This window comes from Panthera uncia (assembly GCF_023721935.1).
Source record: "Panthera uncia isolate 11264 chromosome B3 unlocalized genomic scaffold, Puncia_PCG_1.0 HiC_scaffold_1, whole genome shotgun sequence".
In the NCBI taxonomy this organism is placed as follows: Eukaryota; Metazoa; Chordata; class Mammalia; order Carnivora; family Felidae; genus Panthera; species Panthera uncia.
The window spans coordinates 120,804,032-120,817,196 of NW_026057582.1; positions in this window are offsets into that span (position 1 = coordinate 120,804,032).

Here is a 13,165-nt window from a genome sequence, read left to right on the forward strand (position 1 = left end):
GACCTCAGCCACAGAAACTTCTTACTCAACACATATCCAAAGGCAAGGAAAACAAAAGCAAAAATGAACTATTGGGACCTCAAGATAAAAAGCTTCTGCACTGCAAAGAAAACAATCAACAAGACTAAAGGCAACCGACAGAATGCGAGAAGGTATTTGCAAATGACATATCAAGTAAAGGGTTAGTATCCAAAATCTATAAAGCTCTTACCAAACTCAACACCTGAAAAACAAATACCCCAGTGAAAAAATGGGCAGAAGACATGAAAAGACACGTTTCCAAAGTCATCCAGATGACCAACAGACACATGAAAAGATGCTCAATGTCACTCATCATCAGGGAAATACAAATCAAAACCACACTAAGATACCGCCTCACACCGGTCAGAGTGGTTAAAATTAACTATTCAGGAAACAACAGATGCTGGCAAGGATGTAGACAAATGGGAACCCTCTTGCACTATTGGTGGGAATTCAAACTGGTGCAGCCCCTCTGGAAAGCAGTGTGGACTTCCTCAAAATATTAAAAATAGAACTGACTTATGATCCAGCAATATCACTACTAAGAATTTATCCAAATGATACAGGAGTGTTGATTCATATGGGCACATGTACCCCAATGTTTATCACAGCACTTTCAACAATAGCCAAATTATGTAAAAATCCTAACTATCCATCAATTGATGAATGGATAAAGAAGATGTGGTTTGAATATACAATGGAATACTACTTGGCAAAGGGAAGAGAAAGAGAAGATACAGACAGGGACTGCAAAAACATCCAGGAAACAATTAACAAAATGGCAATAGTACACGCCTGTCAATAATTATTTTAATGTAAATGGACTAAATTCTCCAATTCAAAGACATAGAGGGGTTAAATGGACATAAATATAAAAACACTTATCTATACAATGCCTACAAGGGACTCACTTCAAATGTAAAAACACACACAATCTTAAAATGATGGAATGGTAAAAGATATTCCATGAAAATGGAAACCAAAAGGAAACTGAGGTAGCTAGCGATGAGCAAAGATGGCAGAGAATTATGACGACTGGGATTACCCTTGTCTCTCAAACATAGCTGTATTGAGGTCAGAACACTTAGAATACCTAGGAATACTGTCTGCAGAGTGACAGAGACATCTCTACAGGTGGATGGAGAGAACTTGGGAGAAGAAGGGTGTGTATTTACGAATTGTGGGTGATAAAATGGCAGGCAGCATGGACATGGAGGCAAGGGGACCCCTTCTATGGAAAGACAAAGGAAGAGAAAGAGACGTTGTGGACGTGTGGTATTGTATTTGGACAAGAGAAAAACCTATCCAGACCACAGTCTGGGGAATGAGAAATACAGAGATAACAAGTTACCACTTTGAAAACAGGCTTAAGAGCTGAAAATCAGAGTTTTCAGGGGGTGCCCAACTTTCTTTGGACCAGAGCCACCACTGTGTGCATGCATCTGGGGAGGAGGGGAGCAAGTCTCAGATCGCAGTAGCAATCTCAGGAGCACACTGAGAGACAACAGAACCCACCCTTGAGTACTGTGGGAAGAGGGTTTATTGCCCCCCAAGGACAAAAGACCCGGCAAGCAACCTCCAGAGGTCCTTTGTCACCTGGGAAAGGTGGTGCTGCCCCAGGACCAGGCCTCCATGGTGTATGATCCTGTAAGACATGGGGTTTTGAAAGAAGCAAAGACTACAAAGGAACAGAGACATCACCAGAAGCATAAAACCTACAGATAACACAATGACACTAAATCCATATCTTTCAGTAATCACTCTGAATGTAAATGGACTAAATGCTGCAACCAAAAGACAAAAAGTCTCAGGATGGTTAAAAAAAATCCATCTATATGCTGCCTACAAAAGACTCATTTTAATTTTTTTGACATTTATTTTTTTGAGAGAGAGAGAGAGCATGAGCAGGGGAGAGGCAGAGAGAGAGGTAGTCACAGATTCTGAGCAGGCTTGAACTCATGAACTGTGAGATCATGACCTGAGTTGAAGTTGGACGCTTAACCCAGTGAGCCACACCCAGGTGCACAAACAAAAGACTCATTGTAGACCTAAGACATCTGCAGATTGAAAGTGAGAGGATGGAGAACCATCTATCATGCTAATGGATGTCAAAGGAATGATGAAATATCCATACTTATATAAGAGAAACTAGATTTTAAAACAAAGACTGCAACAAGAGATGAAGGACTTTATATAATAATTAAGCTGTCTATCCATCAAGAAGAGCTAACAATAGTGAATGTTTATGTCCCTAACGTGGAACACTCAAATATATAAATCAATTAATCAAAAACATAAATACATGTATAGATAATAATACTGTAATTATAGGGGACTTTAATACTTTACTTACAGCAATGGAAAGATCATCTAGGCAGAAAATCAATAAGGAAACAATGGCTCTGAAAGACACATTGGAACAGATGGAGTTAATAGATATATTCAGAACCTTTCTACCAAAAGCACCAGAATACACATTCTTCTTGAGTGCACATGGAAATTATCAAAATAGATCACATACTGGGTCACAAAACAGCCTTCAACAAATATAAAAGGATTGAGATCTTACCATACATATTTTCAGATAAAAACTCTATGAAACTTGAAATCAACCACAGTAAAAAATTTGGAAAGCCCCCAAACACTTTGAGCTTAAAGAATATCCTATTAAAGAATGAATGGGTCAACAAGGAAATTAAAGAAGAAATTAAAAAATAAATACATGGGAGTCAATGAAAATGAAACATGACAGTACAAATCCTTTGGGACACAACAAAGGCACTACTAAGAGGAAAATGCATTGCAATCCAGGCCTACCTCAAGAAGCATGACAGGTCCTAAATACATAACCTAACCCTCACCTAAAACAATTAGAAAGACAACAGTAAAGAAATCCCAAAGCCAGAAGGAGAGAAATGATAAAGATTAGAACAGAAATAAATAATATAGAATACAAAAAAAAAAAAAAAACCAGTAGAATAGATCCATGAATCTAAGAGCTGGATTTTTGAAAGAATAAAACTGATAAACCCCTACCCAGACTTCTCAAAAAGAAAATGAGAGGACCCAAAGAGATAAAATCATGAATGAAAGAGGAGAGATCACAACCAACACCACAGAAATATGAACAACTTTTAAAGACTTCTCAAAAAGAAAATGAGAGGACCCAAAGAGATAAAATCATGAATGAAAGAGGAGAGATCACAACCAACACCACAGAAATATGAACAACTTTTAAAGAATTCTATTAAAAAAACTATATGCCAACAAACTAGACAATGTGGAAGAAAGGGACAAAGTCCTAGACACCCACACACTACTAAAACTCAAAAGGAAATAAACAGAAAATTTGAACATACTCATAACCAGCAAAGAAATTGAACTGGTTATCAAAAATCTCCCAACAAATAAGAGCCCTGGGCCAGATGGCTTCCTTCGGGAATTCTACCAGACATTTAAGGCAGAATAAATACCAATTCTTCTCAAGCTGTTCCAAAATGGAAGGAAAGCTTCCAGACTCATTCTATGAATCTATCATTACCTTGATTCCCAAACTAGACAAAGACCCCAATAAGGAGAATTATAGGCCAGTGTCTATGATGAACATGGATGCAAAAATTCTCAACAACATACTAGCATATCTAATTCAACAGTATATAAAAAGAATTTTTCACCATGATCAAGTGGGATTCATTCCTGGGCTGCAGGGCTGGTTATATATTCACAAATCATCAATGTGATACATCACATTAATAGAAGAAAGGATAAGAACCATATGATCCTGTCAGTAGATGAAAAAAGAATATATTTGACAAAATACAGCATCCTTTCTTAATAAAAACCTTCAATAAAGCTGGCATAAAAGGTACATACCTTAACATCATAAAAGCCATATAAGAAAGTCCCACAGCTAATATCACTCTCCTTAGGCCAGGAACACAACAAGGATGTATATTCTTGCCACTGTTGCTCAACATAGTACTGGAAATCCTAGCCTCAGCAATCAGACAAGAAAACTAAATAAAAGGAATCCAAATTGGTAAAGAAGAAGTTAGACTTTCACTTTTTGCAGATGACATGATACTCTACATGACAAATTCAAAAGACTCCACCAAAAACTGCAACAACTGACACATGAAGTCAGTAAAGTTTCAGAATATAAAATTAGTGTACAGAAATTGGTTGCATTTCTATACACCAACAATGAAGCAGCATAAAGAGGTATCAAGGAACCCATCCCATTTACAATTGAAGAATCATAAATTATTGAGTAATAAGCCAAATCAACAATGTAAAAGATCTATACACTGAAATGTATAGAAAGCTTATAAAATAAATTGAAGAGGACACAAAGAAATGGAAAACAAAAACAGTCCATGCTCATGGATTGGAAGAATAAATATTGTTAAAATGTCAATACTACCGAAAGCAATCTACCCATTCAATGCAAACCCTATCCAAATAGCACGAGTGTTCTTCACAGAGCTAGAACAAACAATGCTAAAATTTATATGGAACCACATAAGAACCAAAATAATGTTGAAAAAGAAAAGCAAAGCTGGAAGCATCAGAAGTACAGATTTCAAGCTGTATTACAAAGCTGTAATCATCAAGACAGTATGGTATTGGCACAAAAACAGACAAATAGATCAATGAAGCAGAACAGAGAACCCAGAAATTGACCCACAAATGTATAGCCAACTGCTCTTCAACAAAGCAGGAAAGAATCTCCAATGGAAAAAAGTTAGTCTCTTCAGAAAATGGTGCTGGGAAAACTAGATGGTGACATGTGGAAGAATGAACTTGGGCCACTTCCTTACACCATACAAAAAAATAAATTTAAAATGAATGAAAGACCTATATGTGAGACAGGAAATCATCATAATCCTAGAGGAAAAAGCAGGCAGCAACCTCTTTGATCTCAGCTACAGCAACTTGTTACTTGACATGTCTCTCGAGGCAAGGGAAACAAAAACAAAATGAACTATTTTTTTCAGAAGATAAAAAGCTTCTGCACAGCAAAAGAAACAGCCAACAAAACTAAAAGGCAACTGACAGAATGGGAGAAGATATTTGCATATAACATATCAGATAAAAAGTTAGTATCAATGATATATAAAGAACTTACCAAACAAAACACCTGAAAAACAAATAATCCAGTGAAGAAATGGGAAGAAGACATGAATAGACCCTTATCCAAAGAAGACATCCAGATTGCCAACAGACACATGAAGAGATGCTGAGCATCACTTATCATGAAGGAAATACAAATCAAACCACATTTAGATATCACCTCACACAGGTCACAGTGGCTAAAATTAACAACGCAAGAAACAACTGAGGTGAGAATGTGGAGAAAGGCCAACCCTCTTGCATTGTTGGTGGGAATGCAAACGGATGCAGCCACTCTGGAAAACAGTATGGATGTTCCTCAAAAAATTAAAAGTAGAATTACCCTACGACCCAGCAATAGAACTACTAGGATTTATCCAAAGGATACTGGAGTCGTGATTCATAGGGGTGCATGTACCCCAATGTTTAGAGCAGCACTTTCAACATTAGCCACATTATAGGAAGATCCTATATGTCCATCAACTGATGAATGGATAAAGAAGGTGCGGTATGTATATTTATAAATATATAAATATATAAATATATAAATATATAAATATGTAAATATATATACACACACACACACATATACATACATATATATACATATATACACACACATATATATGTATATATACACACATACATATATATATAGTATATGCACATATATGTACAGTGTATATGTATATATGTACATACATACATACATACATACATATACACAATGGAATACTACTTGGCAATGAAAAAGAATGAAATCTTGTCATTTGCAATTACATGGATGGAATCAGAGGATATAATGATAAGCGAAATATGTCAGTCAGAGAAAGACAGATATCATATGATTTCACTCATATGTGAAATTTAAGAAACACAACAGTAGACCAAAAGGGAAGGGAAAGAAAAATAAGATGTAGACAGAGAGGGAGGCCACCATAAAGCCTTTAAATACAGACAACAAACTGAGGGATGATGGGAGTAGGGGTTGAGGGAGATGGGGGAAATGCGTGATAGGCATTGAGGAGGGCACTTATTTGGATGAGCACTGGGTGTTGTATATAAGTGATGAATCAAGGGAATCTATTCCTGAAGCCAAGAATACACTGTATGTTAGCTAAGTTGACAATAGAGTTAAAAATAAATAAATAAAAGTAAAATAAAATATCACTTAAAAAAAGAAAACTGGGGTACCAATACTTATATCAGATGAAATAGACTTTAAAACAAAGAGTATAATGAGACAAAAAATACATAGTGATATAGGATTTAATTCAACAAGATACGACATTTGTAAATACTTATACACTTAATAGGAAGACCTAAATATATAAAGCGAATATATCAGACCTAAAGGGAGAAATAGAAAGCAATACAGTAATAGTAGGGTATTACAATACCACATTTTCATTGATAGATCATCAATAAATAAAATAAATATATAAATTTGACCTTAAATAACATGTTACACTGGTAGATTTAACAGTTATGTAAAGAACACTGGATCCCAATATAGCAGAATACACATTCTTCTCAAGTGTACATAGAATATCCTCCAGGATATGTTAAGTCACAAAAAATGTCTTAACAAAGTTAATAAGATGGAAAGCACCTTAACTATTTATTTTCAAAAACGCTTACATAAAACTAGAAATCAATTACAAGAAGAAAATTGATACATTTTCAAATATGTGGAGATTAAACAACATGCTATTGCATGGGTCAATAAAGAAATCAAAAGGGAAATAAAAAATAACTTGGGGTAAAAGAAAATGGAAATACAACAATCTGAAATTTATGAGAAGCAGTAAAAGAGAGTTCTAAGAGGGTAGTAATAAATGTCTACCTCAATAAATAAGAAAAATATCAAATAAATAATCTAACTGAACATTCCAAGAAAATAGAAAAAGAACATATGAAGTCCAAAGTTAGTAGAATGAGGGATAGAACAAAAATCAGAGCAGAAATAAATGAAATAAATAAAAGTGAAAATAAGATAAAAGAAACTAACATCTAGTCTAAAAAGATAAGCAGAATTCACAAACCTTAACAGGACTCACTATGAAAAATATACTGAGGGCTCAAAAAAAGAAATTTAGAAATGGAAAATGATATAATACAATAATATAAGATCAAAGCAGAATACTATGAATAATTATATGCCACAAAAGTGTAGTGCCTACAAGAAATGAATAAATTCCTAGAAACACACACATTCTAAAACTTAATCATAAAGATACAGAACATCTGAACAGACTGGTAAATAGTAAGGAGATTTATTTCATCAGTAATCAAAAATCTCCCAATAAGCACATATTCAGGACCAAATGACTTCACTTGTGAATTCTTCCAAACATTCAAACAAGAATTAATATCAATCCTTCTAAAACTCTTCCAAGAACTAGAACAGCAGTGAACGCATCTAAAATCATTTGATGAGGCAAATATTATGCTAATATTAAAAACAGACAATGGATACCCAATAAAAATATGCAGGCCAATACCCCTAATGAACACAGATACAAAAAATGCTAAATGAAATAGTAAGAAACTGTATTCAAAAATACTTTAAAATAATCACAGACCATAAAAAAAGTTTGATTTAATCCAGGGATGCAAGCATGGTTCAATATATGTAAATCAATGTGATACACCACAATAACAAAATTAAAGATAAAAATCATGTGATCATCATAGGAGATGCAGAAAAATAATTTGACAAAATCCATCATCCATTTATGTTAAAAAAAAAAAAAACTCCACAAAGTGGGTACAGGTTTGTATCTTAACATAATAAAGTTCATATATGAGAAGCCATGAGCTAACATCATACTTAATGGTTAAAAACTGAAAGCATTTCTTCTAAAATCAGGAACAAGACAAGGGTGATCACTCTTGTCCCTTTTATTCAACATAATATTGGAAGTACCAGCTAAAGTAACTAGGCAAGAAAAAATAAATAAACGGTCCTAACTGGAGAGGAAGAAGTAAAATTATTGTGATGTGCAGATAAAATAATATCATAATATTATATATAGAAAACACTAAAGGGGCACCTACGTGGCTCAGTTGGTTGAGCGTCCGACTTCAGCTCAGGTCATGATCTCACAGCTCGTGGGTTTGAGCTCTGCATCTGGCTCTGTGCTGACAGCTCAAAGTCTGGAGTCTGCTTCAAATTCTGTGTCTCCCTCTCTCTCTGCTCCTACCCTGCTCATGCTCTGTCTCTCATAAATGAATAAATATTTTAAAAAATTTAAAAAAGTAAAACACTAAAGACTATATAAAATTGATTAAATGAATAAATAAATTTGGTAGGGTAGAAAGACACAGTCAGAATATGAAAACCTGTTGCATCTCTATACAATAATAATTATCAGAAAGAGGAATTAAGAAAAATAAATTTTATTTATAATTGCATCAAAATGAATAAAATCTTTAGGGATAAATTAAACCACGTATGTGAAAGATTTATGAACTGAAAAATGTACGAAATTGATGAAAGAAATTGAAGAACAAACAAATAAGTGGAAAGACATTCCATGTTCATTGACTGGAAGGATTAATATTGTTAAAGTGTTCAACACTTTTTTAAAAGTGATCAAAAGCAACCTACAGATTAAATGTAATCTCTACCATAATTGTTGTGGTATTTTTACTGAAATAGGATAAACAACTCCAAAATTTGTATGGAACCACAAAAGATCCCAAAAAGCCAAAGAAATCTTGAGAAAGAACAAAGAAGGAGGCATCACACACTCTGATTTCAAACTATATTATAAAGCTGTACTAATCAGAACAGTATGTCCCTGACACAAACCAGGACACAGAGATTAATGGGACAGAATAAAGAACCTAGAAATATACTTATACGAGTGTGGTCAATTAATGACAAAGAAGCAAAGCATATAAAATGAGGAAAGGACAGTCTATTCAATAAGTGGTGCTGGGAAAACTAGAGAGCTACATGCTAAATAATGAAACTAGACTACCATCTTATACCATAAATTAAAATTAACTCACAGTAAATTAAAGACTTAATGACCTGAAACCATAAAGCTTCTAGAATATAATATATCCATTAATATTCTTGACATCAGTCTTGGTGATGTTATTTTGGATTTGACACTAAAAACAAAGGCAAAAATATAAAACAAAAACAACGATAAACAAGTAGGATTACATCAAACTAAAAGCTTCTGCATAATGAAAGATATCATCAAGATTTAAAAAAGCCTACTGAATGGGAAAAATATTTTCAGATCATAAACCTGATAAGCAGTGAATATCCAAAATATATAAAGAAATCATACAATGCAACAGCATAAAAACAATCTAATTTAAAACTTGCCAGAAGAACTCAACATTTTTTTCTTTTTAAAAAAATGTTTGTTTATTTATTTTGAGAAAGAGAGAGAGAGAGAGATTGAGAGTGAGTGGGGGTGGGGACGAGAGAGGGAGAGAGAGATAATCCCAAGCAGGATACACACTGTCATCATGGAAACTGATGTAGGGCTCAAACCCATGAACCACAAGATCATGACCTGAGCTAAAACCAAGAGTCAGATGCTTAGTGGAGTGAGCCACCCATCACATTTTTCTAAGGACATAGAGGAGGCCAACAGGTACATGTAAAGCTGGTCAACACCACCTGGTTTGAAAATGGCAGCAGAGTAGGAGGACCCCAGCCTCACTTCATCCCACAAATACAACAAAATAACTATCAAATCATCCTAAAAACCCCAGAAACTGAAGTGAAGACTAGCAGAACAAATTCTACAACTAAAGATAGAGAAGAGGCCACATCAAAGAAGGTAGGAAGTGCAGACATGCAGTTTGGAAGAGAAATGGATTGTGCTGCTATAATGGGGAGAAAGCCACATTGTAGAGAAAAGAAAGGCAGATTAGCACACAGGGCAGCTGATGGGGAAAACGAATCCTCACAATTGATTTGAAAAGTGAGAGGAGTGAAATATTGTGACTTCTGGCAACACAAGGGGCATAAAATATGGAGTTTCAAAGGTCAGCAGGCTTGGTTGAGGTCCAAGGCAAGACCCAAGGACATTGCACTACTCTTGGAGAGAAGGCAGCCAAACAACTCACATTCAGTGTGAAAACAGTGATATGAAGAGTATCTGAGGTACATATTGAAGTGGTATATCACTAATCTCAGAGCATGTCCAAGAGAGACAGTGTTCACAGACAGAACCCACTGAGAACAAAGGAACTGGCCAATGCCATTTTCCCCTTTCTGCCTCTTAGCATAAGCAGAGGGCCACCTGTGGGAACCAGGAAAGTGCTGATACTCCCTACATAACATGCTTACACCAAGCCCTTCCACCCATGCTGTGGTGGATCTGTCCTTTGCAGTCATGCTTGTCTCAGTCCCAGCATGGCAGGTTCTCTGCCCCAGAATATCAGTCCAAACCCCTGCTCACACTGTGTTTCCCAATTTGGGAGTTTTGCAGAAACTCAGTTCCAGTGGCAGTGGTGACAACTTTCATTTCATAAGAAGACCAGAGCACACCTAGTTAAACGTGCCACTTTCAGGCCAGGGACCAAAAAATGCCCACAATAAGCAAAGAGCTTCTGCAGATTACTGGCCTGCAGGATAAAGTGACCAGAAAAGAAGAGCTAAGCACATATAGCACACATTGGAGACAGTTCCAGAAGTGCCAGGCTCTGAGAAAGAGGGGATGCCACATGGCAGAGCATGGTAAGAGTTCTTCTTCCTAAGGTCATTACCCTTAAGAACAGAAGACATAACTGGCTTTCCAAACACACAGAAACAGGCATACAGATGTAGAGAAAATGAGAAGACAGAGTAATTTGTCTTGAATGAAAGAAAAGGACAAGGCCGTGAACAGATATCTCATGAAACAGATATAAGTAATATGACTGATGGAGTATTTAAAGGGATGATCATAATGATACTCATTGGATTTGGTTAAACAGTGGTCGACATTAGTAAGACATGGAACACAGACATAAGGAACATCATAGGAGAGATAAAGGGCTCAAGAAAGATAATGATAAAAATGCTTTATGAAATGAAAGAAAGCTTGAAGAAGCATAGGAATGAAATAATGACCTTAGAAGACAGCAATGAAAAGTAATCAAGCTGAACAAAAGAAAAAAGAATTATGCAAACAAGAATAGATTTAGGGAACTCAGTGATTCCATAAAATATAATAATATTTGTACTATAGGAGTCCCAGAAAAAGAAGAGAGTGAAAAGCAGACAGAAAACTTATTGGAAGAAATAATAGCTGAAAACTGCACTAATCTGTGGGAATAAAACATATATGCAGATGCAGGAAGCATAGAGATCCCCTCCAAAATCAACAAAAATAAATAAAAAGAAGTATTCTATTTTCTTTATATTTCATGTTTTTATTTCAATTCTAGTTAGTTAACATATAGTGTAATCTTAGTTTCAGGAGTAGAACCCAGTAATTCATCAATTACATATAATATCCAGTGCTCATCACAAGTACCCTCCTTAATACAGATAACACATTTAGCCTGCCCCCCCTCACCTCCCCTCAGGTAAGCCTTGGTTTATTCTCTATAGTTAAGATTCCCCTTTATTGTTGATTTTCCTATATTTCTCTTTTTTCTTTTCCTTATGTTTATTTATTTCCTTATGTTTTATTTATATGTAAATTTATTTATTATGTTTATCCCTTATGTTTATTGGTTTTCCTATCTTTCTCTTTTTTTTCCTTATGTTTATTTATTTATTATGTTTCCTTATGTTTCATTCATTCACATGAATGAAATTATATGGTATTTGTCTTTCTCTAATTTATTTTGCTTAACATAATATCTTTTAGTTCCATCCATGTTGTTGCAAGTGGCAAGATTTCATTCTTTTTCATTGCAAAGTAGTATTTCATTATCCATTTCTCAGCCAATGGACATTTGGACTCTTTCCATATTTGGCTATTGTTGATAATGCTGCTATAAACAAGGGCATGCATGTGTATGTTTGAATCAGTATATTTGTATCATTTGGTTAAATGCCTATTAGTGCAATTGGTACATCAAGGGGTAGTTCTATTATTAACTTTTTAAGGAACTTCCATACTGTTTCCCAGAGTGGCCACACCAGTTTCCATTTCCAGCAATAGTGTAAGATGGTTCCCCTTTGTCTGCACACTTGCCAAAATCTGCTATTCTCTGTGTTGTTAATTATAGCAATTTTGACAGTTTTCAGGTGGTATCTCATCATAGCTTTGATTTGTATTTCTCTGATGATGAATGATGTTGAGTATCTTTTAATGAATCTATTAGCCATTTGGGTGTCTTCATTGCTGCCCATTTCTTAACTGGATTATTTGTTTTCTTTGGGTGTTAAGTTTGATAAGTTCTTAAAGATTTTAGACACTAACCCTTTATCAGATATGTCTGATATACCATTATGAATGATGCCTTTTAGTTTTGTTGATTGCTTCCTTTGCTGTACAATTTTTTTTATCTTGATGAAGTTCCAATAGTTTATTTTTGTGTTTGTTTCCCTTGCCTCCACAGACATGTATAGTAAGAAGTAGCTAAGGCCAACATCAAAAAGGTCAACAGGCTGAAGTTAATTTTGAGGAAATTATAGTTAAAAATTTCCCTAATCTGGGGAGGGAAACAGACATTGAGATCCAGGAGGCACAAAGAACTCCCATCAAAATCAACAAAATCAAGCAAACACCAAGATATATTGTAGTAAAATTTCTAAGATACAGAAATAAAAAAAAAAAAAACTAGGAAAAACTAAAGGAGCTCATGACCACTAAACTAGCCCCGTAAGAAATATTAAAGGGCTTCTTGGGTGGGAAATAAAGATCAAAAACAACAAAGACTAGAGAGAAACAGAGAAAATCTCCAGAAACAACTTATCAAGTAATAAAATGGCACTATATTCATATTTATTAATAATCAATCTGAAAGCACATGGACTCAATTTTATAATCAAAAGACATGGGTTATCAGAATGGGTAAAACAAAAACAAAAACAAACAAACAAACAAAACAAGACTCGTCT